The sequence below is a fragment of the Muntiacus reevesi genome, chromosome 12, assembly GCF_963930625.1.
Source record: "Muntiacus reevesi chromosome 12, mMunRee1.1, whole genome shotgun sequence".
In the NCBI taxonomy this organism is placed as follows: Eukaryota; Metazoa; Chordata; class Mammalia; order Artiodactyla; family Cervidae; genus Muntiacus; species Muntiacus reevesi.
The window spans coordinates 70,092,218-70,117,736 of record NC_089260.1 but is presented as its reverse complement, the minus strand read 5'-3'; the positions used below and the strand labels follow the sequence as shown (position 1 = coordinate 70,117,736).

At 50.4% G+C, this 25,519-nt stretch overlaps 1 protein-coding gene across 2 annotated transcripts in view; it reads left to right on the top strand.

Annotated features, from left to right (window-relative positions):
• The window catches only part of ST3GAL1 (ST3 beta-galactoside alpha-2,3-sialyltransferase 1), an 89,862-nt gene that overhangs the window by 22,593 nt on the left and 41,750 nt on the right, over window positions 1-25,519 (top strand). The gene's annotated exons all lie outside the window — the stretch shown is intronic.

The following is a 25,519-nucleotide window of genomic DNA, read 5'->3' as shown; positions in this document are numbered from 1 at the left end:
ACAAGGCTAGGAAATTAAAAGACAAGCCCTAGATTAATGGGGACCCTCTGAGGGGCCCTGGTCCTCAGGCTTCCTTGGTCTGGCCCAGGCCTCCAGTGGGGGAGGTGAAAGGGCCCGAGGGTTTGTTTTCTCCAGGAGGCTGGATGAACACTTGGCAGAAAGGCCTGCAGCAGGATTCTGGTGTCCGTGGAGTAAGGCCCCCACATACGAACCTTCAAGTTGGGAACTTTCAGAGATGCAGACGTGTGAATGCAAGTTAGTAAATCATGAAAAGGAGTCCATGTGTCTGACTGCATTGTCACTGTCACCGAGGTGCCTCTTGGTCTTTTGTGTACCTCACTGTGCAGTACTGTATAGAGAACAGTAGTTTTATCTCAAGCTCAGGATGTCCAGAAGCAAGCGCAGAAGCTGTGGCAATGTACCTGTACTGTAGTTTTCAAGGTGTTGTAAGATTTAAAAAATATATATATTTTATTTTTTGTTTTGTTTGTTTCTATGTCTTATCTGTGTGAAAAGTTCTATAAGCCTGTTACAGTGCAGTACTAGATAGCAGATTGCGTTATTTGGGTGCCTAAGCTAACTTGGTTGGACTTTCGACTTACAAACGTGCTCTTTTTTTAATTCTTATTTTAATCTTGAAATATGTGTTTTTATTTTTGTTTTTTAATTAATTATTTTAATTGGAGGCTAATTACTTTACAAATGTGCTCTTAAAGTGGAACTTGTTCACAGGTAGGGAACTTGCTGCACAGTAGGGCAGCCTCGTCTTCTGGGCCCCTTGAGCCTTTGTTCTTGGGCTAAAGACTTTTTTTCTTAGTTAATGCTGTCGGGATTTTCACAGGTGCTGTCCTTAGAGTTCTGACCGTGTGATCCCACTTCCAGGACGATGTTCTGTGGAATTGCCTGGGCTTAGGGGTGTAAGCGCTGGTGGGGTGTGTGTGAGCACTTACAGAGGGCTGACCAGGCCTCATAGGCTCACCTGACAGCCCCGAATACTGACAACTTTACCGCCACAGCCACTCCAAAAGCCGGCTGCTGACCATCTCCCTGCCCTACTGATGACGGAACCAAGGCACAGGGTGGTTAAGTAAGTTGCTCACAGATGCGCAGCTAACAAGTGGAGGAGTTGGGCTTTCAAGGTACCTCGTCTGCCTCCAGGGCTCTGGCCCCTGCTCTATTGGGTCTCCTCGATCCTTGCTGCCTAACTCTTTTATAGCAACATTATGGAAACATCCCAAGTGTCCAGCATTGGCGAGTGACTAAAGGACATCCATAGAATGGGATATTACATACTTGATCCTTACAGAGAGTTCTTTTTTTAAAATGTATTTACTTTTAATTGGAAAACAATTGCTTCACAATGTTCTGTTGGTTTATCTTGCACACCAGCATGAATCAGCCACAGGTGTGCACATGTCCCCTCCCTCTGGAGCCCCCCTAATGCCTCCCACCTCATCCCCCCTGTGTAGGTCACACAGAAAATTCTTACCAGCACGTTGAAACGCTTTGATTAAGTGCAACAGTGGACCCACGGCCGACGGTGTCTCAGGGCATGAACCCCCTCTCAGCCTCTGTACCCTCTCCTGGATGGTCATAATGGCTCATTGGTTCACACACCCATCCGACAGGCTTTAACCCAGTCCGTTATGTGCCTGGTACTGGGCGTGTGACGATGACAAACTCAAAAGCGGGCCCTGCTGTCCTGCCGCTCATTTACTGTCTGGTTTCTCTTTGAATGAATTTTGATTGGAGTCTAGTGGCTTTGCAGAGCTCTGTTAGTTTCTGCTGCCCGGCAGAGTGAGTCAGCCACACACGTACACGTGTCCCCTTCTTTTCTGGATTTCCTTCCCGTTTAGGTCGCCACAAAGCACTGAATAGAGTTTCCTGTGCTCTACAACAGGTTCTGGGTTACCTATTTTATTCGCAGATAAGCCCATTGTCTCTCACATCTCCGGTATTGGCAGGTGGGTTCTTTACCACTAACACCCCCTGGGAAGCTGGTTTTATGCTCAGTAGTGTATATATGGGGCTTCCCTGGTGGCTCAGTGGTAAAGGATCCATCTGCAATGCAGGACACCCAGGTTCAACCCCTAGGTCAGGAAGATCCCCTGGAGGAGGAAATGGCAACCCACTCCAGTATTCTTGTCTAGAGAATCCCCTGGACAGAGGAGCCCGGCGGGCTACAGTCCATGGGGTCGCAGAGTCGGACAGGACTGAAGCAGCTGAACATGCGTGCGCGCAGTGTGTACGTGTCAGTCCACATCTTTCAGTTCATCCCAACCCACTTTCTCCCCTTGGTGTCCATATGTTTGTTCTCTCTGTCGTATATTAACACGTATATGTGGAATCTGGAAAAATGGTACAGGTGACCGACCCTATTTGCAAAGCAGAAATATCGTCTGGCTTCTGACTGCGAGGTCTGCCTGGGCTTTCTCCCTCCCTGTGACCCTGGATGTATTTTCCTAGGACTCTGATTGCCCCTCAGCCCTCAGATCCAGCCCCCCTCTGCACCTATTGCCTCATTTCTGAAATGGACCAGGGACCCACAGACCTCCTGGACTTCAGAGTGTAGGCTCTTCACAGTCGTCAGCAGCCACACCTCACATCATTACCACCTTCTAGAAAAGGCCAAGCTCCTGACAGCTGTAGGGAGTGCTCTCCTCCCTGGATGTTCAAACATCCAGCCCCTGTGGACAGCCAGGCTGGAAGGGAGGAAGCAGGGGCCCTGGATTCCAAAGAGAAAGCTTCAGGATGGCTCTCCCATTGCCAACCTTGCATCCTTAACCTGCTGAGCTTTGTTCTCTTGATTAATGGGGCCAGTCCCACCCACCAGGGGAGATGGACCCCAACAGGCAGGCTGTGGCAGGTTCAAGGCCTGGAGTGGGACCTGCCTGGCAGCACCCACGTCTGTCCGTCTCCAGCTTTTGGGCAGGCATCTTGCTTTTCTGCGGTTCAGATCCCTGATCTGTAAGAAATGGGGTGGTCACAGTACCCACCTACAAGGGGTTGTGAGAATTGAATGAGATGATGACTCGGAAAGCTGGGCGTGGTGCCTGGCCCGCAGGCAATGCTGGATAAGTCACAGCCCTGTTATGAGTGTTATTACGTTATAGCTGTGTTGCTGGGATGTGGGTGAGCTGTGAGGGTGGCAGGGGAAGGTGTCTGGTTACAGCACGGACCCCCGGGGTAGCTGCTGCAGTCAGGCCCAGAGGCCTTAACAACACTAGCGTCACAGGAGGAGGGCATCCACATCCAAAGCACGGCGTTTGTTGTTGTTATTGTTCAGTTGCTCAGTCGTGTCTGACTCTGCGACCCCATGGACTGCAGCACGCCAGGCTTCCCTGTCCTTCACCGTCTCCCAGAGCTTGCTCAAACTCATGTCCGTCGAGTCGGTGATGCCATCCAACCATCTCATCCTCTACCGTCCCCTTCTCCTTCTGCCTTCAATCTTTCCTAGCGTTAGAGTCTTTTCCAATGAGTCTGTTCTTCACATCAAGTGGCCAAAGTTTTAGAGTTTCAGCTTCAGCATATTCAGAATATTCCAAAGAATATTCAGGACTGATTTCCTTTAGGATTGACTGGTTGGATCTCCTTACAGTTCAAGGGACTCAAGAGTCTTTTCCAACACCACAGTTCAAAAGCATCAACTCTTCGACATTCAGCCTTCTTTACAGTCCAACTCTCACATCCATACATGACTCTTGGAAAAACCATAGCTTTGTCTGCAAAATAATGTCCTTTTAGAAGCCAAGCCCCCAGACTGAGTTATTCTCCAAAAAACAATTTTTATTCTATTCATACCTGGCTGATAAGCATTTGGGCGTTTACCAATAACCTTTGCTCCTGAAGGGCATCGAGTTGTGCCTTTCCTTCTTTCACTGACCATTTCCCTTATGGCCTAGGGACCAAGTCCAAATTCCACCACAGGACAGACAAGGCCACCATGAGCTGGTGCTCTGCCAAGATCCTCAGCCTTATCACTACACTCTGGCCCTTGTAGTTCTTATTATGATTACAAGATACACGTCAGCAATGACCATCAGGGAACTTAGGGAAAAACAAAAACAAACAAGGTTGTTGGCTCACGAGTTCTGGAGGTAAATGGCATGCCCAGGGCCACACAGGGAGATGGGGGCATGCATAGACCTGGGCTTCTGCTTTTATTGGGGCCAGGGTTGGTGGGGGGAAGGGCTAGTGTTTTGCAAGGTCGCTCTTCTTTGGCAAATCTGAAACAAAAGAGAGGGAATTAAAGCAAGCGTGGGTAGGGAAAAGCAAGGGCACTCAGAAAGTTCAGTTATCTAGATCACCCAGACTTTGTAGAAAGAGGAACTTAATGGGTGGGGCCAGGTGACTCTAGGTGTGTATTTGTGGCAGTGTGTTTACGACATGGATGTCTAAACAATTTAAAGCTTAATGTCAGGCACTTACATTGCAATCAAAAGAGCTAATTGTCAGGCATTTACAACTACACAGATAAAATAAAGAATCTGCCTGCCAATGCAGGAGATGCAAGAGATGCAGGTTCAGTCCCTAGGTCGGGAAGATCCCCTGGAGAATAGAATGGCAACCCACTCCAGTATTCGTGCCTGGAAAACCCCAAGGACGGTGGAGACTGAAGGGCTACAGTCTCTGGGGTCATAAAGAGTGAGACGCGACTGAGCACGGTACACAGTACCATGGCGAGAGGTACAGATAGAGATACAGAGGCTTCCTATGTTCTCATTGCCCTAAACAGCTTTCATACTAAGTGGAACAGCTTTGCTGTCTCCAGAACTTGGAATATGTGATGTTTATCTGCTCTGCCCTCCACCTAGAATACCCTTCTTTTATCTTCCTGCTTCAATCATCCTTCCTTCAAAACTCAATTCAAGCACCGCTTCTCCTGAGAATCTTTCCTCCCTGCGTCCTATACATTCCCCAAAACATCCCGTGTGTGTGTGTGGCTGTGTATGTGTGTGTGTCTGACTTTCATCCTGCTGACTCCACTACTTACCTGGCCTGTGTGTGTGTCTGTTTGCCCTGCTGGCCCAGGAGCTCCATAAGGAACAGGATTGTATGATTCATCCTTCGTGGGGACTTCTTGAGAAGCCTTCTGGGCCAGGTGCAGCTCTGCATCTCCAGCTCAAGCATGAGCTGCTGAAAGCGGGCATGGTTTGTCCACTTGTCTCAGCCACACAGAGTCAGCCCTGGTTGTTGGTTTGATCAGCACGATGTCCAGCTCACTGACCTCTCTGCTGAGCTGGACACGAGCCTGCACCCCGCTGGGAATCATTTCTTTCTCCTTGGACACCCCTTGGGGCATCACTCAGCTTGCCACACTTGCTCCGCCTCCAACTTTCGGAGACCTGGAAATGGGGGAATCCCATGTCTAGAGGCTCTGGCTCTTTAATGTTGGAACTGTCCGCCTTCTCTGTTGCTCACAGCTCGGCCTGCCTGCCTTCAGCACACCTGCTATTTATAGATCTACATGCTCAGCCTAAATTAAGCAAGCACACCCTGCCAGGATACCACAACCCTTTCAGATTTGGATCATGAGAAAGAGGAAGAAAGACAAGGGAGGGACCCAGAGCCAGCCTGTATGAAATGCACTTGGCCAAAATGTCCCATGCACTCTGCAGGGAAGAGGCACATCGGCTTGTGGCTCAGCAGCCTTCACATAAACACTTTGTCACAGGCACTAAAAATATAAAATATTTATATTTTAAAAATATAAAAATATCGACCATCAGAAGAGGAGAAGGGCTGAAGGGCAGGCCTCTGGGGCGGGGGAGTGCTTAGATGTTTGCAATTGGTTTCCTGTACTTTGAAACCTCAGCACATAGACAGTCACTTAACTGAAACCTCCTTGAGGGCAGGGGCCAGCTCCTTCCCCATTGAGCCCCCAGTATCTGGGTCAAGGAGGGGTTACTCGGTGAGTGTTTCTGGACTTGTCCTGAACAGCTGTCATCCCGTATAGTTGTGTAATGGCCTGTGACTCAGTCATCTCTGTGGCGGCATATTTCTGTATGATGTATGTCACTGTATGTCGTCATCATCATCATTGTAAACAGCCCCGCACTGAACATCTTTGTGCCTTTAGCATTTCATTTCGTTTGGACTGTGTCCTTGGGCTAAGTTCCCAGGAGAGAGGTCCTGAGAATGTTTTCAGGGTTCCTGTCACGTATTACCAGTTGTGACTTTGTCATGAAACAAAGGAAGGCAGACCAGGAGACGGGAGCTGGGAGACAATTCCTGCTGGAACTGGGAGTGGGACCTGTACAAAGGCTGGAGGTGGTAACAGTAAGATCTTGTGAGGGTGAGTGGGTGCTGCTCTCAGTTGGGTCCAATGTCCCTCCCCCCATGCACACACACAAATAGACACTCTGTCACACACTCCTACACATAGGAAGAGGCATGTTGGCTATCACAGCAGCTGGGTGTGGGGGGGTGGGGGGGGCAGGAGGGTCTTCTGATGTTCCATAAATAGGGACCTGGGATTCTTTGCGTCCTGCAACGTGGCCAGTCGTGAGCTGGGCAGGAAATGCCAAGATGCACTCTTCAAAAACCCCGAGGGGCAGTTGGTAGTATAGCAGCTGTACTTAAACCGTTGGTTTTGAAGGCCTCTTTACAGAGTCTTAAATGTTACTGATGGTCTCAAATAGCTTTTGTGTCTTCTGTCTCTTAAGGAGACATTCTTTACATATTTATCGCTTTATTTAAAATTAGCGATAATAGGTCTATTGCCTGATAATATAAGTATAATGAAAAACAGCTACTTTCCCAAACGAAACAGAAATTTAGAGAGAAGTAGTGTTGGCTTCCTAATCTCCATGTCTGGCTCAAAGAAAAGCAGCTGGGTTCTCAGTCTGCCGTCGCCTCGGTCTGAGCTGGAATCCCATGCTGCCTGTCTCTGGGAAACAGAGGCAAAAGTCAGTTCCTGAGAGAGTGAGAATGAAAAAGTGAGTGATGTCTTGCTGTGAAAATGGTTTTGCCCTCATGGACACCCTGGCGGCCCTGGGACATAATTGGCAGAGCACAAGTACATGGCTGAGAATCTGGCTTTTCGAGCAGGCTGCTAAGAGGGGAGGAGGTCACCTTCCAGGTTCACCTGCACCTTAGGCAAGATAGGCGACTTCTGTGCCTCGCGTCCAGCCTCTGTAAATGGGGTGGTAGTACCTACTCCTCAGGATTATTAAATGATCGAATATATATAACAGTCAAAGAACAGTGCTTGGTGCTTATTAAATGCATGTATCCACATATACATATGTGCATACATGCTATATGTGTATGCATATGTGTATACATGTCATACTCTATATGAACACTATATACATCTATATGTATTTGTATACATGTCATACCATGTACATACTACATATGTGCATGTGTGTATACATATCATACAACATACATACACTATGTGTATATACGTATATACTGAATAAAAAACAATTTTTAAGTCAGCACAGCAAGAGTCACCCATTTCACTTCATTTCTAAGAATTTGACTCTTAAACAGAGCCAATCTTTTTTTAATTAGTTTTCGTTCGAGTGTAGTGGCTTTACACGGCTCTGTTAGTCTCCGCTGTGCAGAAAGGGAATCAGCTACGCGCACGCGCACATCCTTCCCCTTCCGGTCCCCGTAGAGCTCTGAGTAGAGTTCCCGGAGCTGTGCAATAGGCTCTCAGGTATCTACTTTGCACCTAGTAGTGTGTATATGTCTCCCAACCTCCCGATTCGTCCCCCAGCCCAGCGCCACATCTTAAGGAAGCGTTTCTGTCCCCTCCACCGGGTGGGGGCGCCGAAGGGACCGTCACGTTGTGCTCAGGGTCTGTCTCCTGGAGCATGGCCAGACGCTTGCTCGGCTGTGGGGCTGTGTCTGTCCCCCTCGTGCTCCCTGGAGCCCCGATCAAGGGCCTGGGGACAACTCCAGACCGTCCTTCTCACTTTCCCTGCCTCCCTTTGCTGGTGAATTTTCTGTCTTCATTTAGCCGCCTGACTGAGAACATCTGGCCACTGGGGCAGATATCAAAGTGGGGGGCCCAGGTGCCTGGCCCCAGAGAGTCCCCAAAACCCCAGGCGGCTCCTCGGGGCTCACGGGTTGCTCTGTCAGCAACGCGGCTCACAGGGGGAGTGTTTTCCTGAAATGCTTTTTGTCTAGAAGCTCTCAGTGTGAGCTTTGCCAAGGCACATGCATTCCCTTAGCCTTTGAAAATACACATCGGTTCAAAGAGAGGGAAAAAAAAAAAAGGTCAGCATGAAATATCCAGCCACAGCATTCAAGCACAGGAAGAAGGAATTTGGGTGGAGGGCCTTTTAATAAAGTGCTGGTTGCTGCTCTTCCTCTTTCTGTTTTCATTAATTCTACTAACAAATATTGACTGGATGCCTCCTTGTACCAGGCAGGGTTCAGAAAGCCAGGGCTGCTTCAGTCAGTCCCTTGGGAAATGTAATAATACATGACTTCTGATAAAAGACAAAGGTAAAGGATTCAAAGATTTGTAGGAAGATGGGAAGTGCTATGAGAGAGAGAAGCAAGGGGAGGAGAGGGTTTGAGGGGGCCGCCGGTGGAGGTGATGGGGTGGCCACACTGAGAGCAGACAGGTGAGCTGAGATCTGGAGGCCTTGAGGACCGCCATGGCCAAGCCCTAGGCCAGGAGGAGTGTGACTGGTGAGCCTGACCAGCAGAGGACTCAGGGGGCCCTGCGGACTGAGTGAGGGGCCCGGATGACCGCGGAGGAAGGGGAGGGCAGATTATAGGGGTTTCACCTTGGACTTTGGGTGATCCTTGTCTCAGTGGACTTCAGTGACTTCCTGTGGTTAATTCCCTCCTCCTGTAATTAGTCTGCCTCCCCTCCTCTGGGAATCCAGCCCTGAGCCCTTGACTGGGCTTGGAGCCCCTCCTCTGGATGTCCGAGGTCGTCCACGTTGGCCCCTAGTCTTGCATCCTCCAGCTCAGATATAAATTAATCTGCCTACCAGATTAAGGCCCATTAGCTGGGTGTTTCAATTTTCTGTCCACTAAGTGGGCGGAGGCTGGTCTTGGATTTCATGACCTCCTACCCTTGTTCAGGAGCACCACCCCCAACCTCTAAGCCCCTAGGGACTTTCTCAAATTCCATCTGTCCTCTAGGACCCTTTTCATCCTGTCCCCAGTTGGACCCTGACCTCTCCCCTTCCTCAGAACTCGCTCAGATGCTCTTGCGCCCCTCCCAGGCACTCCGCAGTTCTGCCTGGCATTTGCCTGTCACATTCCCCCACAAGATGCTAAATTCCACGAGGCAGGGAATGGCAGCCTGAACTCTGTGTGTGTCACCTTCGCTGTGGCTGGAGACGGCTGGAGAGGGGGACCCACCTCTGCAAGGCTTGCCCCCACAGCCTTCAGTGACCGACTGTGCGGTGCCTCTGTGCCCCCCGCGTGCCCCCATCCCCCAGCTCAGCGTTGTAGCGCCCACACGTCCTTGCCTGGCCAACCCTCTGCCCGGAGTGCCCTTCCCCTATTTCTTTTTAAAATATTTGTTTACTTGCTTATTAATATTTGGCTGTGCCGCGTCCTAGTTGCAGCGTGCAAACACCAAATTGAGGCATGTGAGATCCAGTTCCCCGGCCAGGGATGGAACTCAGGAACCCTGCACTAAAAGCCCAGATTCTTAGCCACTGGACCATTAGGGAAGTCCCTTCTCATATTTCTTTACCCATCAGGTCCCCTACCAGCCCTTACTAACTCAACAAAAGGGCCAGCTCCTTGGGAAACGGTCCTCCATTCTCCTTGATGTTCCCTCCCCTTTAGCCGGCCCCTCCCCTCTTGGTGGCTATTTTCACCTCCCACGTGGAGAGGAGGCTCTGATGTGCAGAAGGATTCACACGGCCCTGCCCTCGGAGCCCTTGGAGGTCTGGAGCAGGGCAGAGAGCTCTTTCTGTAAAGGGCTGGAGATAGTAAACATTTTCGTTTTTGTGGGCTGGATCGACTGTGTTGTGACTGCTCAGATATGCCATGGCCACGCAGAAGTGGCCACAGGCAGTACAGAGATGAACAGGAATAGTTGTGTTCCAGTAAAACGTCATTTACCAAAACAGGCGGCCGGCCAGATTGGGCCCACTGGTGGCCATTCACAGAATCCTGGTCTTGACTCAGCCTTGGCTGCAGAGGAAAACAGCTTGACCAGCACACGCGCATCCTGTTTGCTGTTGCCATGGGCCCCCCGTTGCTGGGCAGGAGCTCTTCCTGAGCACAGGGTTTGCACCCAGTGTCGCACCCTCCGTGACCGGCACGTGCCTGTCACAGGGCCAGCTGCCAGGACACAGGACGGGTCAGCGAGCCGTGACATTCCTGCACGTCCTGAGCCTAGCAAGCCAGGCTGAACCCTGCCCCTTCCCTCCCAGCACCAAATGCTGGGAGGGGCCGCTCGTGGGCTCTGGGACCCCTGGGCGGGTCACTGAATCCCCTCCTCCCGGTGCATCTTTGCTGCAGTGGTTTTAAGGGGGTGCGGATCATGCCATCCCCTCGAGGTGGCACTGGGAGGATTCGGCTCAGCCCTCCCCGATCCCTGACAGCCTAGGAATGCCTCCTCCCTGGCCGCAGCCCACAGACTTCTGAGACACCCAGTCTTAACCGCAGAGCTGTGATGGGGGCTGGGGGCACCTGGAACTTCCTGTCTGCTCTTAGTCCCTGAAAAGGAGGCATTGAGGGGTGAGACCCCCCAGGAGGTAAGCAGTTCCCGTCCTGCACTGGAATGTTCTGGGATCTGAGTGGCTTGAGTCCTGACATATACTTAGGCAGGAGCACACACCTTGTGTGCTTCAAGTACGACTCACACACTATTCACTATTCACACAAAATATTTAATTGTCATAACTGCCTGTACTATGGATATTATTATCCTGACATTGTACAAGGCTTTCTGCATCATAGAGGTTGAACCACACAGGAGCAGAGCTCGAATTTGAACCCAGTGCTCTGACACCGAGCTTTGGCTCATAACCCCTCATGCAAACTGACATGCAAGAGAAAGCATACAGAACTGGAGGGAAGCAGAGTGGATTGAATTCACCCACCACCCCCTTTCTCGAGCTGGGACATGGTTGCACAGAGAACTGAAGTAACTTGCCTGAGATGATGCAGCATTGGTGATAGAGGCAATATTTGAATCCGACGTTTGATTTCCAGTCCAATACTTTATCCACCAAACCCAAACCTCTCCTTTGACTTGGGACTTGTAGAAAAATACAACCCAGAGTACTACAGACTCTCACCTTATCCTTTATTAAGAAGCAACCCCTTCTCCAGGCAGTGGCAATATGGATGTGCACTTTAGTTAACATGGGTGGGTGTCTGGGCCTGGATCCGGCCAGATCCGGGCTCAAGAATCAGTATCTGATTGTTGTTGTTCAGTCCTTTAGTCGTGTCCGACTCTCTGCGACCCCATGGACTGCAGCATGCCAGGCTTCTGTCCTTTGCCAACTCCTCCCAGAACTTGCTCAAACTCATGTCCATCAAGACAGTGATGTCATCCAACCATCTCATCCTCCATCATCCCCTTCTCCTCCTGCCTTCAACCGTTTCCAGCATCAGGGTCTTTTCTAATGAGTTGGCTCTTCAAATAAGGCAGCCAAAGTATTGGAGCTTCAGCTTCAGCATCAGTCCTTCCAATGAATACTCAGGATTGATTTCCTTCAGGATGGACTGGCTGGATCTCCTTGAAGTCCAAGGGACTCTGAAGAGTCTTCTTCAACATCACAGTTCAAAATCATAAATTCTTCACCACTAAGTCTTCTTTATGGTCCAACTTTGACATTCGTACGTGACTACTGGAAAAACTATATTTTTGACTAGATGCACCTCTTTTGGCAAAGTAATGTCTCTGCTTTATAATACGCTGTCTAGGTTTGTCTTAACTTTTCTTCCTAGGAGCAAATGTCTTTTAATTTCATGGCCGCAGTCACCATCTGCAGTGATTTTGGAGCCCAAGAAAATAGTCTGTCACTGTTTCCATTGCTTCCCCATCTATTTGCCTTGAAGTGATGGGACCGGATGCCATGATCTTAGTTTTCTGAATGTTAAGTTTTAAGCCAGCTTTTTTACTCTCCCCTTTCACCTTCATCAAGAGGCTCTTTAGTTCGTCTTTGCTTTCTGCCATAAGGGTGGTGTCATCTGCGTATCCGAGGTTATTGATATCTCTCCTGTACTCTGATAGGCTGGAGCAAATCTCTGACTCTCTGGTTTCTCATCTGGCAACCGGTGCTCCAAAGCCCCACATGGATGAGTTGTTCTGAGAACTAAGTGCAATGACGTATGTGAGTTTCATGCCGTTCTGGAGTCCTTGGTCCTCAGCAAGTGCGCCCTCTGGTCCCCCATCCTCATCTGCTCCGTGCTCCTCCCTCCCTCATCACCTCTACAACAGGGAGCTGCGTGCACCCCTCCCATTTCGCTCTGCTGCAGAACTTCTCCCATCATTCCTCCCGTGAGTGGCCGCTCTGACCTCGGCTTGGGCAGTACTGCAAACCCAGAAAACCATGCTGAGCTATTTCCACCCCAGGGGCCGTGACAGCTCCTTTTTTTGTTCCTGCCCTGTAATTGCAGGGTTTTACAGTGGTTTCTCTGTTGCCTGCAAGTCCCAGGATTCGCCCTGTTTCTCTCTAACAAGTAATTGTATCTCAGGAACCCGCAGCAATTAGGCCCCCAGCCCCTGGGTGGAAGCCCTCTTTGTGTGGAGACAGATGTCTGGATGGAAAGGAAGACGTTAGCTTGTTGAAGCGAACTCTGTGATTAGACCAAGCCTTTCATGAAAGCCTCTGCATGAATTTGCTGGCTCCGGATGCCTGGCGAGCCTTGAAGTCATCATCCACTCTTTCCAGCTTCCTTCCCCTTGATCTTGGACAATCTTCAGGAGCCCAGACCCTGGGTGCTGGCTAGGGAATGAGTAATGAAGAGGGAACAGCAGAGGGTGAGGGTCTCTGGTGCCCAGGGCTGGCAAGTCGTCGTGTCTGCAAAGGCAGTGGACTGTTCAGCTTAGGGACTTGTCAGAATGCACGTTACTCAGGGCGCAGACCTGCCTTCCAAGGTAAGGCTGCCTTTAGAAGAACTAAAGGAAGTTGGAGGGTCACCTTGCCTGCAAAACGGTAATGTCAGCTGGAGGTGGCAGTGTTGCCTGGTGGTTAAAGTGCTGTCCTGGGCACACTGCTGGGCTTGTGTCCTGGTTCTACCACTTTCAGGCAGAGTGGTCCGTCCTTGCAGGGCCCCCTTTGAGGTAGATGCTGGTTTTAGCATCACTGCCCCTTCTTTACACAGAGAGGGAAAAAGGTACAGAGAGGTTGAGAGACTTGCCCAGGGGTGCCCAGCAAAGATTTGGCAGCACCAGATTCAGACTCGGGGAGGTTGGCCCGGGAGTTCATGTGCTTAGCCGTTAGGCTTCCCTGCCCCTCAGCGTGGAGGGAGCAACAGCCGTGCACCTGCATGGCTGTCACCGTGAGCTGAGGCACGCCCGGGGCAGGGCGGGCCCGTCGGTCCTCTGACCTCTCAGCTCCGCCACTGCGGTGTCTGAAGGACAGCGCAACCCCCCAGGAAGGGCTGCACCACACCCTCCCCAGGAAGCTGGGCGGCTCTCCACCGTTCTGGTCCAAAGGCTGGAGGCCCCAGAGCGGGTGCAACTGAGCAGGGTGGGGGTGGGGCCCAGGCCCATCTGTTTGGAATTAGATGGGAACTGAGCACAGTTGGCCAGAAGGCAGCCACACTGAGCCAACGAACGGTTTGGAAACACTCCGCTCATGTCTCAGAGTTGACTCTCCTCTTGTGATTCTGTCCCGGTCTCTTTACTACAGCACTCCCAGACAAAAATGCTGGAGTGAGTGGCCATTTCCTTCTCCAAGGGATCTTCCCCCCCCAGGGATAGAGCCTGTCTCCTGCATTGCAGGCGGATTCCTTACCTAATGGGCCGTCAGGACTGGGGACAGATCCAGGGATGCTCTTTCCTTGACTTGGGGTGGGGGCGCCTTAGAAGTGGGGGAGGCAGTGTGCTGGTGAGCACCGTGAGGCTAGAGAGGGACCTTACTCCAGGGAGGACAAAAGTCACAACAAAAACGACAGTATTGATCCTGTGCTTACAATGTACCAGAGGCTTAGCATTTGACCCCTAGGATCAGCATCAGATTTGCCTCCAGCTCATAGATGGAACCTGGTCTTCGCGGGTTAACTAACACAACCTCCACAGCTGCTAAGTAACTATGCTGAGAGTGGAACCCAGGCCTCTGGATGCCAGCACTGGGCTTCTGGGCCAGCTGTGGCGTGGGGTGAAGTCCTCCAGGGGTCAGAGCAGAAGCCTGAGTCCCAGGCCTTGTCTCTTACCAGCTGTGTGGCCTCAGGCGAGTTGATTGACCTCTCTGAGCCTCAGACCTTCTGCTGTGGCATACATGACCCTGTAGTATGTTCCCACAGGACAGTGCAAGGAGCTTCACCCATATGGAGCCTTGATGGAGCTTTGAAAGATGAGGAAGGACTTCTCTGTATTCCTGGGTGAAAATGACGCTGTCCGAGGTTTTCGGTTGGGATTGGAGAGAGGTTCTGGGGGCTGGGTGGGGCCCTAGGGAGCCTCAGAATCCAGGGATGGTGTGTCCAAGCCCTCCTTCCTGGGAGCCAGGTCCACCCTGGCTGGCCTGCATTCTCATAGACCTTTGCTGACATCGTATATTGCATCCTATTTTTCTTTCTCTTCTTTGGGTCTCAGCTTTTGGAAATGAAATCCCAAATCCTGGGAGATTTTCTCAGTAAATACAGCCTCAGGAGATCGCTAGGTCAGGGACCCGGGGCCAAGCATTGGGTGGCTGGAGAAGGTTTTGAACGCACCACCAGTTTTTAGGGTTGGGGAGCATTCGTAGTTCTAGTTCATTATCATAAAAGTAGCCATGATCATTGAAGAGAATCCTGAAAAGAGAAGAAAATGTGAAAAAAAAAAAAAAAATCCCACAGAACCACCCCATCAGGAAAGTACCTATTTTAGCATTTCAGATAATTCTTTTTCACTGTATATGTTTCGGTTCCTCTTGTGTTAAAACTGTCATCTGATTCTAATACTGTTTCCATTGTCTTTTAACAATTTAAGAGTGTAGCAAATGTTTCCTCTCGTTTTAAATTCTTCATGAGCATTATTAAAGATGCAGAATTTTCCACAGCATAACAGATATTTGCATGGACTATGGTGCACTTAGTAATTTCCATAAGGTGGAGCATGTTGGAGCTCTGTGGCATTTTATTAATAAAAATAACATGATGATGGATAAATAAAATGTGATATATATATATATATATATAATATGTGGTGTATACATACACACACACATAGTGGAATATTACTTAGCCATTAAAAAATGAAACCTTGCCACCTAAAGTGGGTGGACTTAAAAGGCATTATGCTAAGTGAAATAAGTCAGACAGAAAGATAAAAACTGTATGATTTCACTTATGTGGAATCTAAAAACAGGAAACAAATGAACATAATGAAACAGAGGCAGAGATATTAAAACAGAACAAACTAGCAGTTGCCAAGAAGAAGGAGGGAAGGGAGAAAAGAAATAGGTGAAGGAGATTAAGAGGTTCAAACTTCTAGTTGCAAAGTAAATGTCACAGGTATGAAATATTCAGTGTGGGGAATATAGTCACTAACTATATCTTTGTATTGTGACATAGCAAAACTAGACTTATCATGGTGATCGTTTTGAAATATAAAGAAAAATGTCTCTATGTTTTGCATCAGAAAGTAACATGGCACTGTAGGTCAATTACACTTCAAAAATAATAAAAAATTGCACTTCAGAAAAGAGATCAGATTTGTGGTTACCAGAGATGGGAAGGTAAGGGAGAGAGACTTGAATGAAAGAAAGAGGTAAAAACTTCCAGTTATAAGATAAATTAGTCCTAGGGATGTAATGCACAACATGATAAATATAACTAACACTCATTGTGTTCCTGCTCAGTTGTATCTGACTCTTTGCAACCCTATCGGCTTTAGCCCGCCAGGCTCCTCTGTCCGTGGGAGTTCAGGGAAGAGGGGGCATCTTCCTGACCCAAGGATCAAACCCTCATCGCCTGCATCTTCTGCATTGCAGGCAGACCCTTCACCGCTGGGCCACCGGGGAAGCCGTCATTAACACTGCTGTATATTATATGTAAGCATGTTAAGTCGTTCAAGTCATGTCTGACTCTTTGTGATCCTTATGGACAGTAGCCCACCAGGCTCCTCTGTCCGTGGAATTTTTCAAACAGGAGTATTGGAGTGGGTGCCATGCCCTCCTCCAGGGAATCTTCCTGACCCAGGTATCGAACCTGCCTCTCCTTATGTCTCCTGCCTTGGCAGGTGGGTTCTTTACCACTAGCACCACCCGGGAAGCCCATATATTATATACTGATATAAAAAATGTTAAGAGGCGCAATCCTAAAAGTTCTCATCACAAAGTTTTATTGTTTCTTTTAATTTTGTGTCTATATGAGAGGATCTGTGTTCATTAAACTTGTTGTCATTTCGTGGTGTGTGTAAGTCAAACCATGATGTTGTATACCTTAAACTTATACAGTGCTTTTTGTCAGTTACATCTCAATGAGATTGAAAGAAAAAAAATAACATTATGGTAAACCTCTCTGGGTACAAAACTGTCCGCCTGCCGAGTCGTTTCTGAGAGCGGGTTCCTAGCCGGGGACCCCAGGGGCAGAAGCTGAGCACTTGGTGAGGCTTTTGATGCTGCACGTGAAAGTCCTCTTGTTGGAGACTGGTGAGCAGCGCGGGCAGGAACCGTGCCTCTGCTGCAGGGGGCTCGCTCTGCTACTGAAATAATCTTAAACCACCTGTACCCGACTCAGAGGAGAGGTACCAGCTGGACCAGACTCAGCGTCTCTTTCTGATGAATTCGAAGCATCGCTAGGAGTCCTGATGAGCTCATTTAAGGAGTTTCATGGACAGAGGAGCCTGGAGGGCTACCGTCCATGGGGTCTAAAAGAGTCAGATACACTGAGCAACTGACACTTTCTTTCTCTTTCATTCACAAAGCAGGGCAGCTATAGGGGCACACAACGCCCCCGGCCTTCTCCACCCGTCCTTCGTTCTTTGTTCTCTATCGATGGCCTCCAGACGTTTGACCATTACTCATTTACTTCTCTGATGACTCTCTTTCACCTAGAACTTACGCTCTCTTCATCCGTTTTACTCCTTGCTGTAGGACTTTCCAGGTGACTCAGTGGTAAGGAATCTGCCTGCCAGTGCAGGAGATGTGGGCTCAATCCCTGGATCGAGATGATCCCCTGGAGGAGGAAATGGCTACCCACTTTAGTATTTTTGCCTGGGAAATCTCATGGACAGAGCAGCTTGGCAGGCTACAGTCCATGGGATAAATTTTGCAAATTCTTTGTCCGATTTGCAAAGAATTGAACTTGACTGAGCAACTGAGCACCCACATGGCCCTACCACCTGATCCATTGCCTGCATGCAGCAGGCGCTCAGTAAATATGTATTGGATGAACAGGGGAAACTGGTAATTTCAGATAAAAGGTCCCTAAAACATGATTATTTGTAGTAACAAGACTTGACCACATTGATTTATTGAATTAAACATGCCTAGCATGTGATTCTGGGCCCTTCCTGGGTTACCCTACGAGGTGGCTCTGCTTTAATCCCATGTATTTTCTGCCGCCTACCCCCTTGGCATTACAACAGAAACACTTCCCCATGTTTTAAAAAATTCTTCGTGAACCAGGATTTTTCTTCCATGCATGAGAGCATTCCAGATAGACTCCTGAACACTTTGGATAGCTGGGAGCGGAACCGCTGGGGCACAGAGGATGCCTGCGTGTAACTTTTGCCACAGTACTGCCAGCTGGTGTCTGAGGACCACTGCCGAGTTTTCACCTTCCCATCCACAGGGCATGAGTTCCCACATCCACCCACCAACACTGGGCATCACAGTGCCTGCTAACTTTTTGCCAGGCTAATGGGTGTCAAGTGATGTCTCATTCTGTTTTTACTGGCATTTCTCTGATTTCTACCGAGGCCCCAGGCTCCTGGGCCTGCCCTGCCCTCAGACTGGCTCCTCTCCCACTCTGCACTCACCCTCTCTTCTGTGTGTGTTTCTGGACTCAGGACAGACATCTGTCCCTTCGGCAGGCTCTGGGTCCCAACCTCCCCTCTCTGCTCCCCAGCCGCCCTTACAGAATGCAGGCTACGGTCGTGTTTATAGACCCAGTTCTGGAGTCTCATATCACTGGGTTCAAAGCCTGCTGCAACACCTATAAATGCTGTGCAACTTTGACCAAGGACCTTAACCTCTCTGAGCTTCAGAGTCCTCACCAGCAAATGAGGAAGAGTTTTCTTGAGAATTCGCTGAGATGATTTATGCAGAGCGTTTGGCGTCTAGTATGGGCTGAGTTCATGGTGGCTGTTGAGAATCAGAGCCCACGCCATCCTGTGTCCTGGAGAAGGAAATGGCAACCCATGGAGAATCCTCATGGACTGAGGGCCTGGTGGGCTACAGCGCATGGAGTCGCAAAGAGTCGGACACCACTGAGCACATCCTGCCTTCTCATTGTCTGTTTGCCAGACTGGCCTCCCCAGCCTGGGACGACTTGCGGGCGGGGCTGCCTTTGCTGCCTTTTTTATATTTTCAGCTCCTGATGGGCAAATCATCAGGATTTGATGGAAGGAATTGTGTCAGCGCTCTGGAGGAGATTGAAGCATCAGATGGTGGGTTGGTCTAGAAGCTTTTGTGAAGTCCCTTCTAACCCTGACATTCTATGATCAGCAAATTACCAGGAAACACTTCTTGGGGGCCCTTTCTAAGGTTTCTCAGCGGGGCTTTATTACACACTGCAGGTAACTATAGCAGGCTGCGGTGGCGGCAGGGAGCTCCCTGTGGCCTGATGGCTGGCTGGTGTGTTCTGGAGGTGATCATCTTTCCGCTGGCCTGGGGATCGGAATCCTGGCAGAGGCAGGGCCTCCCCTTTCCGCAGCACAGGGGAGGCAGCCCTGGAGGTCACAGCCTCAAGCTGGTGGCCCTCCACTCTCTACCCCAGGGGATGGCTGGGGAGCATTAGTGAGGAGGAAAGATGTCAGAAAAGTCACCAAAAGCAGGAGCAGAGGAAACCTTCAGGACCTTTCATCCAGGAGTCCTAGTCATAGTGACCATGTGGGTGATACGGAGACAGTGGGGATGAATAAGGCCTGTGACAAGCTGGGAAACCGAGCAAGTTCTGACCAAAGGTCGTGGCAGGTGCGCACTGCAGGGAATTGTTGCTCTGGGGAATGGGGGATCAGGCTTCCATAATTTTCTCCTCCTTTATCGAAAGAAGCTAGAGGGCCAGATTTTTATGATAAGCTTTCTGATTTTTTTAAGTTATAGCTAATTCAGTTTTTTCAATGACTGTGCGGCACAGGGGCCTTCCCTGGTGGCTCAGGGATAAAGAATCTGCCTATGTGCAATAGACACTGGAGACTTGGGTTCGATCCCTGGGTCGGGAAGATCCTCTGTGGGAAGAACTGGCAACCCACTCCAGTATTCTTGCCTAGAAAATCCCATGGACAGAGCTTGACGGGCTACAGTCCATGGGGTCACAAAAGAGTTGGACACAACTGAGTTACTGAGCGTGTAACACACACACATATGGCACAGACAAAATACCTTTGTGAGGCTGACGTTTCCACACCCTCTGTTTTAGCACATTTTACAGATTGGGAAACTGAGGCTCAGAATCAAGGTTCCTGGGTAGATAAATCATGGTCCGACATCCCAGTGGGCTTTCCCAGTGGCTAAGTGGTAAAGAATCTGCCTGTAACACAGGAGACCTGGATTCAGTCCCTGGGTAAGGAAGATCCTCTGGAGAAGGGAATGGCAACCCACTCCAGTATTTTTGCCTGGAGAATTCCATGGACAGAGGAGCCTGGCGGGCTACAGTAGGTGGGCAGAGGGGGTGGGTCACAAAGAGTCAGACATGACTGAGCAACACGACTGAGCCCATCCCAATGGGCTCCTAACTTCTCCTTGTTCCGAGGCAGGAACTGAAGCCCAGAGAGGGAAAGGCACCAGTTCTAAGTCACACAGCCGGTAATGGCAGAGTCTGGGGGTAAGACCAGGGCTTCTAGGCCTCCTCCTTGGGACTGTTCAGCGACTGTGTTGTCGTAAACGACCCTGGAATGGTTTCCATAAAAGCTGGACCAAGAATGCAACAAAGAGCAAATTCTGACCCATCACCAATCGGCAGGAAACAGCTGGTGTGCAGTGGTTAGGGAGGCCAGGGCACTCCTGCCTCCAGGAGAGCCCTTTGTGAACTAGTTCAGCTCTTGCTGAACTAATGCTTTCGGCTCTGATGGTGCAGAGACCAGCTCTGGCCTCGTTCTGAAGGGTCCCTCCAGCCGAATGCCTGGGCAGCCTGACTGCCCTTGAACTGGTGTCCTTAGAGTCTGCCTGTGAAATCTCAGGCGTTCTGGGGGATGTTTCCTCCCCTTTGTGGTCAGCCACATGGCTTAGAGAAGTGAACCTGACCTCGGAGTTGATCATGAGCAGTTCCAGGTCCCCATGATGCGGCTGTGACCCTGGGCTGCCCATGTTCATCACTGTTGCTCTGCCGCTATCACAGAGTTATTGTCAATATAATCAAGTGGATAGGTGTAAACTGACAAAGAAAAAGCTGGAGAAATGTAAACTCTTTGCCCTTCTATTCCTTTTCAACAAAGGGTGACATCTGAGCTGGGAAAGGAAGGATAAGAGTCAGCCCAGTCAGTAAGTGCAAAGGCCCTGAGGCAGATTGAACTTGGTGAGTGCAAGTGCAGTTGTGGAGTTAGCCAGAGGAGAGCAGAGAGGGCAGGGAAGAACCGTGTTGGGGCGAGGCAGGCGGAGGTGGCCAGGGGCTCCAGGAGCAGGTGTGATCCCTGGAGGGGGCGGGGGGCAGCTGCCTGGCCTTTTATGGGAGGTGCTCTCCCCTGATAAAATAGCAAGGATCCCACCCCCGAGACAGGTCCTTCTAGCAAGGTCAAGACTGTGGGTGGGGCAACAAGAGATCCAGGAAATGAGGAAGATGGGTGGGGGGAGGAGGCTGGATCACCCCAAGAGACATCAAGGAAGGGAGGGTGAGTGATCCAGACTGTGAGGTGTGAGGAGGGTGGGCTGGACAGTGAGAGAGAGATGGATTTTGCTGATTGGATGGGCAGAGGCCAGTGTGGACACTAGCGGTGCCGACTCCCTTTCTATGAAACTGGCTGAGCCACAGGATACAAGAGACAGCCCCAAGCCCTGGACTAGGAAGGCACAGTCTTAGCCGGCAGACCCAAGTGATGTCTGGACCTAGAATGCAGGCTCTTGCACCCCCCACAACCTCATTCCTTCCAGCCTCGCGCATACGCTCAAGAGGTCAGGGCCCCAGGAGGGCCCCTCACTGCCCAGGGAACACAGAAGTCTGAGGAGTCTCCAGGGACCCTTTCTGCTCATGTTATAGGCAGGCGGCTTGTATATTTACCACCCCAAAGAGGGCACTCAGCGGAGGGGAGGGAGCCACCTGAAGGAGCCTGGGCATCTGTTAGAAGGGAGAAACGGGACAAGGCAGAGCTCCTCCTGGTCTCGCCCACTGACTCCCCTCCCACAACAAGGAGGGCAGTTCCACTCTGAGCATCATGCTCCTAGGAGATGCTGAGCCAGTGCGTAGACTCTGGTCCACTCTGGGTGAGTCTGCAAGCCCCAAATCACAGTTGGAGGTTTTCCTAAGTGTGTGCCTTGTGGGGCGGGAGGAACTAGAGGTCAGGGTTAGGTCAGATGTCATCATCTTCGAGATTCTGATAGGTTTGAAATGACGTCTCTTTGCTGTTTGAATCATTCTAATTAGTGAAACGTGAAAGTGTTAGTTTCAACAATCTCCTTATACCCAGTGCTGTACCTAAGATACAAATTTCCTGTTAAAGAATTTTAATTGTTCACGTGAAAACTCAGACTGGTTTGGCAAAAGGCAGATCCATTTGGTTCTCTGAATTTGAACAGGCTGAATGGTTTTGTTCTCTCCTCCTAGCTCACTTCCGACCCACTCCCGGCTTGGTTAGCCTTGGGACGCATGGCAGAAATGAGACTTGGGAACTGGACTGTCCCTGAGTTGACTCATAGCTGGCTTGTGACCTGGGAAAAACCCTTCACCTTCTGCAAGTCAGTGGGATTTCCTAAGAATGGAAAGGATGATATATCACCATCAAGGTCTGTAGAAAGAGGAGGGGTGAAACCTTAGGATCGTTTGTCACTGTTGGCGAAGGCTCCAGACTCTGCCAAGACTCGCTGTGTGACCTTGGACAAGTGACTTCACCTGTCTGTGCTTGCCTAAATATGGGGTGATGATAAGGTACCTGATACTCGACTGTTTGGAAAATTGAATAGCTTTATCCACATAAAGTGTTTTACACAGTAAAACATTCACTAAAATGTTCTATTGTAAACAATGCTGAGCACACAGTGGGTGCTCATTGAAGACAGTCACTCTCCTATGTTATTAGATGCTCCAGAACAATTCCATCATGTTAATCTTTGCCACTTTCGCAAGGACTGCAGATTTCCTGCATGTCTACCTCCCCATACACCACTAATGAAAGTTCCAAGCCCAGATAACCTTGCTTTTCTGTCCCTTAGCAAGCTTTGGCTTGATGAGAATTTTTAAACTGTGTTTGTCGACCTTTTAAAACCCCTGAGATGAGTATTTACTGCCCAAATGTGCAAGTATGTCAGAAAGATTTAATTTGGTCCTGGATATTAAGGCTGCAGATTTAAAGAGGGAAATGACAAGGATTTCCTTTCTTTGCCCTCTGTCTGCTTGTGGCAACAAACGCTTTGGTTTATCACTCGAAATCCTATTTGAAAAGGTCAGTGTTTATTTGTGTGAAGTACAGTGTGAGGACTCAGGAAGGAAGAATAGGAGGTGGGCGTCCTCAGATTTCTACTGCAGGCTCTGTCTGTAACATGATGGATTTTGCCCCGTGTCCCTGTGCTGCTCCCAGCTGGGGTCGGCGCCCCGGGCAGAGGAGGACCGCCGAGGCCAGGCACGTGCTACTGTCAGTGATGAAGCCCAGGTACCTGTCCCCAACGTGCCCACAGCCTTCAGTCCACTCTCTCATGGTTCCTGCCATTCCCATTTTCCAGAGAAGGAGACTGAGGCTCCAGATGCTCTCAGCGCTGGCTTCAGGTTGCCCGGCCAGTGAGCAACAGGACCTGTAGCTTTCTTTGGATGGCCAGGAGCACCCCACCCAAAAGCCTGTACTCCGCCCCGACTGCTCTCCCCAGCAGGTCCTCCCCACGCTTCCTGCGCCCTGTCCATCTGATGTGGGGTGACACGAAGGGGGGCAGATTTATGGCCCTTGTGGAAATGCTTATCAGCCTCATGTCTGCCGGGCGCCTTCAAGGAAACTCTTTGGAAAGTGGAGCTGATGTTCCGAGGGCCACTAATGGGTTTACTCACGAGCCTTGATCACTGGCTTTGAAATATGATCACTGGCTTTGAAATATTCGGTGTGAAAGATGGACGTGGTCTGGGAAACCCCAGTGGGACAGAGATGCACTGGTTTCCCAAGGACAGAGCTCAACCAGAGGAGGTGACAAGGTTAGGGTCATGAAGAGTTGCTCATCTTTGCTAATTTGCTGGGTGACAAGCCTCTGCTTCCCCCGCCCTGGGAGAGGGGAACCACATGATCAGGCCCTACTTCCTCGTCCTGTAAAATCATCCCTTGGCTCAAAGTGCTGGGCTTCAAGGGGAGTTCGCCCGACTCATTCCTGCCTTACAACCTTGCACGGACTCTCCCCTCCACCTGCTGTCCCCTCTCCTCACCCCTGCCTTTGCACGGCCGGCTCGTTCAGGAGCTCAGCTTGGATTTCACCCCAGGGCCAGCTTCCCTGTCCCCCACTGTCATGCCATCCCCTTGACTTGGCTGCCCAAGTGTTTCCCGTGCTCCACTCTGTGTGATGACCGAGCTGCGAGAGGAGAAGGCTGTTTCCTCATTCACCGTGGGGTCACCATCACCATTCTGCTGCTCTCTATAAAGCCAGGAGTTTGGACCAGGTGATGGACCGGGGAGCCTCCCTGCTCTGGAAAACAAGTTCTTGGAACTTCAGAGCACTTCACGTTGAGGCTTTCCCTTCCTGACGTCAGACCAGCCTCACCCAGGGGGGCCCAGGTCTCTCCCAGCAGAGCCTGAGGCAGGGACTTGGTACATGTGGGTTACTGAGGAGGCAGGGAGGGAAGACAGAGGCTGGCCAGGGAGGTGTCTCAGGATGGAATCAAGCTTCAGCCTGGCCCCAGGGGACCCCAGAGCATACAGGGCACCCACCAAGGGCTAGGTCCACGTGGAGGCAAAGAGGGGTCACCTTCGAGCAGCTCTGTTTCCCTCTGTCATAGACTGGGGGCCGGGGTGGTCTCCTCCCTGGCTGGGCAGCTCCTGTCTGGCCAGGACAGTCCTTTGGAGGAAGAGGCAGCTGCCAGCAGCCAATAGAGACAGCAGCGACCCAGGAAAGGCTCTCTGGGCTGGGCGCCAAGAGGAGCCACTCTCCAGGGACCCAGCCCCGTCCACCTGCCTGACCCTCGATGAGGAAATTCAAACCCGAGACCTGCACCTCTGGGTGAAGTGACTCCAAGGATCACTGGGAGTCATTTGCTACCTGAGGAAGGGCTTCTAGTTACCAACCTTTGCCCCTACAGGCACTCAGGTTTCCTGTCTGTCCTCCAGGACAGCCCCAGGGAGGAAAGAAGTAATGGTTTCTCCTTTCTTAACGTCCCTACTATGTGCCAGGAATGGTTCTGGACACTTTAAGGGTATGATCTCAAAATCTACCTCTCCCATCAACCCTGAGAGGTGGGGCTGACAGCGCAGGTAGCAGCATTGTAAATCAACTATGTGCGTGTGCTAAGTCGCTTCAGTCGTGTCTGTCTTTGCAGCCCCATGGACTATAACCTGCCAGGCTCCTCTGTCCATGGGATTCTCCAGGCAAGAATACTGGAGTGGGTTGCCATTTCTTTCTCCCAGGGCTCTTCCCAACCCAGGGATCGAGACCGCCTCTCTTATGTCTCCTGCGTTGGCAGGAGGATTCTTTACCACTAGGGCTTCAATGAAAAGAAGTCCTCCTTTCATATGGTTTCCATGGAGCGTCGGAGGTAGCCTGGCAGTGACTCCCTCCTGCCGGCCGGGGCGACTGCGGTTTGGACACTAATGGACACAGGTCGTTCATTATTGATGGGCAGAGACCAGCGAGCTCAGGTCAGGGGGAGAGAAAGCGGCCCTGGGGGTTTTGAGCATTCATAAGGTTGTTTTCATCCCCACCCCCAGGAGGGACAGCACTTTGCACACCTCACAGGTGACGGGAGCTGGTGGAGCATGAGGCTGGAGCTGCTGCAAGCCTGCAGGCTTATGTGTAATAATAACACTATAGGATGTCATCATTGTTGTTTAGGGAGGGCCCTCCCTGCTCCTTCACATTTAGGAAAAACAACTAAATAGCAATGACGCCTCCTGATTCCTCAGATTCAAGTTCTCTCCCCCTTCCCAAAACAC